Here is a 5,118-nt window from a genome sequence, read left to right as displayed (position 1 = left end):
AATGTCCTGTCATATCCAGAAGTCACAAGAGATCTTCTTTGCCAAGATGAGGTGCTATTGAAAGTTGAGGACTGTTAGGAGAAGGAAAGTAGATTTTTCTTTAGAAGCATGGTCTCTGGTAGATTAACCATGCGCCAGGCCTCACACCTATATGAAGTGGATATGACCCCACAGAAACAAGCACTGACCATTGGTTTGCTTTGCTCCAAAGGCTGCCATTAAGAGAAGCCTGCCCAAGAACTGCTCGGGAAGTTTCTGCGGCAGTTTGCCACTTGCATGGCCTCATGCCAACTGCCTTACCTCCGGCTAGTTAAAGAGTCTACCGGTTCCTTCAGGACTGGACAGCAGCTGACGTTGTGTGCGAAGTTCGCGTGTGCTGATTGCTTGCCTAGACTGGTCTGCCTCTGCTGATTTGTATTTGGTGTTTGCTACAGGACTGAACTGGTGCCAAAGAAAATCGAGCTCGCCCTAAAGAACTATTGCTGAACAGATAGATTCACTTCCCCCATATCCTAATAACTTTTCTCTTTCACTCCCTTGGCTGTGTGGTTGGCTATGTAAGCCTACACCCTTGTGTATATGGGAAGGACATATTGGCCTCTTTGATTATAGGGGAACGTTTTCGATTTTTATAAAACACAGCTCACATCCACTCCTCTCACAAAGAAAAAAGAGACAGAAACTCCATAGAGGACAAGGAGGAGTTGGAGGAGAAATGGGAGTGAATATAATAGAAATACATTGTATGTATTTATAAATTTCTCAATAAATAAATAAAATATATTAAAATAATAGTGATTTCTCTAAATTTCATTTTCTTATATACTGAAATGTACAGAACTAATGTTTGATTGATTCTAACCCCACTCGGTCTTCATTGTTGGAACAGTGTCCTTGAAAGGAGTGGATGTGAGCTGTGTTTTTTAAAAATCGAAAACATTCCCCTATAATCAAAGCTTATGGAGAGACCAATCCCACAAAGAGGAAATCTTATGTAACTTGGTTCTCTCTCTCCTCACTCAGAAACACCTCCACACCCTTCAAGGCTCCTTTCTTAGAAAATGGAAGTCAATACAAATCAAAAGAGGAGGAGGAGACAATTAAGAATGTTCCAGAGACACAATGGCAGAGAGTCTATCCTTAACTAAAAGCCAACTTCTATCATCCATGTCCTGCTCCATCCTCTCTTTGACAGAGTAAAGACAGCTTTTTGAAAAAACAAAAACAAAAACAAACAAACAAACAAAAACTCCATTACTAGCAGAATAAAGATTTAAAGTCTCAACTCTTATTCTCGTGAGGTCTGCTCCTCTAGTTCACCTAGGATAATGGCGACAGCGGAAGTACTGAACATCGGGAAGAAACTCCAAAAGAAGTCTATGAATTGTTAGATAACCCAGGCAGAGTCCTCCTGCAGTCCAAGAACCAGATTACAGCAAGGGAATGCAGCTAGAAAAAAACCACCTGGAAGGCAAAGCTGCCATCACCAATAAGATCACCAGCCGTATATTTCAGTTGTTACAGGAAGCAGGTATAAAAACTGCTTTCACCAAGAAATTTGGGGAGACTGCTTTCATTGCACCCCCAACATGAAATTATTACAATTGAATGGGTATGCCAAGGAATAGCAACTGGATCTTTTCTCAAAAGGAACCCTGGGGTAAAGGAGGTGTGTAAGTTTTATCCATCCAAAGAGGAGACGTTCTACAAGGATGATGCCAGTGATGGTCCACAGTGATCTGGGGAGCAGCTCATCGCTGCTGCAGAATTGTGCTTTGTTGGCCTTGTTATAGGGCAGACTGACGTGGACATCATGAGTCACACCACACAAGCTATTTTTGAAATTCTGGAGAAATCCTGGCTGCCCAGAACTGTTTATTTGAAGATTGAACTTGGCATTGATGTAACCACCAAAGAGATTGTTCTTGCTGATGTCATTGATAATGATTCCTGGAGACTAAGGCCATCGGGAGATTGGAGCCAGCAGAAAGACAGTCTTACTGCGATCTCAAAGAAGTAACTCCAGAAGGACTCCACCTGACGAAGAAGGACTCTGAGTGGGTTGCAGACCGAGTGGAGTCGCTTCTCAAGTCAGTCAGTCAGTGCAGGGTGGTAGTGCTGATGGATTCAACCTCTGACCTTGGTCACTGTGAAAAAATTAAGAAGCCTTGTGGAAATTTGGGGATTCCGTGTGAACTTAGAGTAACATCTGCACATAAAGGACCAGATGAAACTTTGAGGGTTGAAGCAGAATGTGAAGGGGACGTCATAGCTACTGTATTTGTCACAGTGGCTGCAGAAGCAATGGTCTAGGCCAAGTGATGTCTGGTAATACTGCATATCTGGTTATCAGCTGTCCCCTGATCACACCAGACTGGGATGCTCAGGGTGTGTGGTCATCTCTTCCACTGCCCAGTGGTCTTGGCTGTTCAACTATACTTTCTCCAGAAGGATCAGCTCAGTTTGCTGCTCAGATATTTGGGTTAAACAATCATTTGGTGTGGGCCAAACTTCGAGCAAGCATATTGAACACGTGGATATCCTTAAAGCAGGCTGATGAGAAAATCAGAGAATGCAATTTGTAAAAAAAGCAATTTCATTTTTAGGGAGAAAAGTTACATCTTCCTAGTTTGGATTTAAAGAAAAAAAAATAAGCAAAATGATTTCACATAAGAGAAAACAATTCAGTTTACTAATGAATAAATGGTCCTCGATGTTTATGAGCTGGCACATTGTCAGTGGATACTATTAATATTTTCTAGCTCTGCATGCTGATATGTCCCTGTAACAACCTTAGCACTCCAGAGTCTGAGGCAGCAGGATCTCTAAGTTCAAGGCCACCCTGAACTTGCATTGAGATTCAACTTGCCGGGGAGGGAATCTTTATAGTTAGTAAAATTGGCATGGCACTACTAAATGTATTCTCACCCTCTGTAGGGTCATTGTTGGGTAAATATATAATTGAGGAACTGGAGCAATGTGTCTGCTGTTCAGAAACCAGCATGGCTCTCTTGCAGAAGACCTGAGTTTGGTTCCCAGCATCTGTGTAGACTGCCTCACAATAACTCACCTTAACTCAGGGGATCTGACCCCATGACTTCCTTATGCAACTGCTCTCAAATACAACTACATTCCCTGACCCAACACACACAATTTTAAAACAATAAACTTTTTTTTTTAAGAGAAAAATATAGCCGGGTGTGGTGGCGCACAGAGGCAGGCGGATCTCTGAGTTCGAGGCCAGCCTGGTCTACAGAGTGAGTTCCAGGACAGCCAGGGCTACACAGAGAAATCCTGTCTCAAAAAACCAAGGAGAAAGAGAGAGAGAGAGACAGAGAGAGAGACAGAGAGAGAGACACAGAGAGAGAGACAGAGAGAGAGAGAGAGAAATAAGATTTCTCACTTGGGGTTCACACAGAGACAAAGCTAGGCTCCCACATAGATTTTAGGATCAAACAAGTCCTGCTTCAAATTCTCCCCACCACTGAAGCCCCATTTGATAGCGGACAGGGCATTGTAACTCCTCAGTTTGTTTTACCAGCGATTAGATTGAGAATACTTTAATCTTCTCCTTCTCCTGAGAATAGAGCATAAAGCAGGCAGAGTTGCGGTTAGCACCTAACAGATGTGGTAAACAGGCATTTACCATGCCCACTGACAGAACCATGCCTCCTGCTGTCCACACTTGTGGCTAGCTTTCTGGTTTTTACACCACACTTCCGAATTACACTTTCCAGAGTCCAGAGACACATCCTGGGCTGACAGCTCCACCTCTAAGTACACAGACTTGGCGATGGGATTTCATCCGGCCCGTTCCATGTAAGTCATAGAAGTCACAAAAATGCTAAATAGCATTTCTGACTCTTAAAATTTGTTTCATAAAAAGTAAAGCAGATTTACTAAATCAAATATGGGCATGCATGCCTGTAACACCAGTGTTTGGGAGACAGAAGCAGGAGGATCCGGAGTTCAAGTGTAGCTTAAGGATATCCTGGGCTACAGGAGACTTTGTCTTAGAAAAAAATAATAATTAAAAATAAATTTTAGTTTTTTGGTTTTTTTTTTTTAAGAGGGAAAGAGATGAGGAAAGAGGGGAAGGAAGAATAAAGGAATCTAAAATTTTCATTTAAAATAGTCTGTGGAACAGGCCCAAAAGGACAGTGTGTTCATTAGGGTTTTTTTGTTGCTATGAAAAACAAACAATAACAACAACAAAAACAAAAACAAAAAAACACTGAGCCAAATCAACTCAAAGAGGAGAAATGGTTTGCTTTGACTCGCAGTTTCTGGTGTTCAGTCCGTGGTCATCCAGCTTTTTTGCTTTGGGTCTGTGCTAGCACCATAAGTCTTGCAGGAGCAGGTGGTGGAGGAGGGCTGTTTCCCTACTAAAGTGCAGGAGGCAGAAAATGCAGAAGGGGGTAGCATCTCGAGAGCCTCTTTGCTGCTCTCAAATGTCCTGTCTCCTCCTAAGACAAGCTGGAGCCAAGACTTCTACGCACTCCTGACGACTCAGCAGTTAAGAGAGCTTGCTGCTCACGAAGAAAACCCAGGTTCAGTGCCCAGCACAATCACAGAGGCTCACGAGTCTCTGTCATTTCAGTTTGAGGGAATCCAGCATTCTCTTGGCCTCTGTGGATACTGCACACACATGGGACACATACACGTATGAGGGAGACATAAATGCACGTAAGTTTTAAAAATAATAAACATTTTTTAAACGGAAGTATAGTGCCAAGAAGCCTTGTAGGCATCATTCTGACTGGTCCACTCAATGGGCAAAGTTTTCCTGGCATACAGTGTAACAGAGAAGCTTTTCCATAGTACAATTTAAGGACAATGATGCTTGAAAATCTTCAGTTTGCTTCTCTTGACTCCTTGACATCTTTTAGTAGGATGTGTTCAAGTCCCGTGCAGAATGCGAGTCCTGAGATTCACACTTAAAGCTTCCCAGGATCAGAAGGAGCTAGAAAGGGAAAGTAGAATTCTGAGATGTAAAGGAAGCACCCAGGCTGGAGAGACAGCTCAGTGGTTAAGAGCACTGACTGCCCTTCTGTAGGTCCTGAGTTCAAATTCTGGCAACCACATGGTGGCTCACAACCATCCATAATGAGATCTGAC

At 42.8% G+C, this 5,118-nt stretch overlaps 1 pseudogene; it reads left to right on the top strand.

The window, feature by feature from the left end:
- Window positions 1-1,328: 1,328 nt before the first annotated feature.
- LOC110304052 lies at window positions 1,329-2,585 on the top strand (annotated as a pseudogene).
- The last annotated feature ends 2,533 nt before the right edge of the window (window positions 2,586-5,118 follow it).

This window comes from Mus caroli, chromosome 10 (genome assembly GCF_900094665.2).
Source record: "Mus caroli chromosome 10, CAROLI_EIJ_v1.1, whole genome shotgun sequence".
Lineage (NCBI taxonomy): Eukaryota > Metazoa > Chordata > Mammalia > Rodentia > Muridae > Mus > Mus caroli.
The sequence above is the reverse complement of the archived record's forward strand: the minus strand, read 5'-3'. Positions and strand labels throughout refer to the sequence as shown.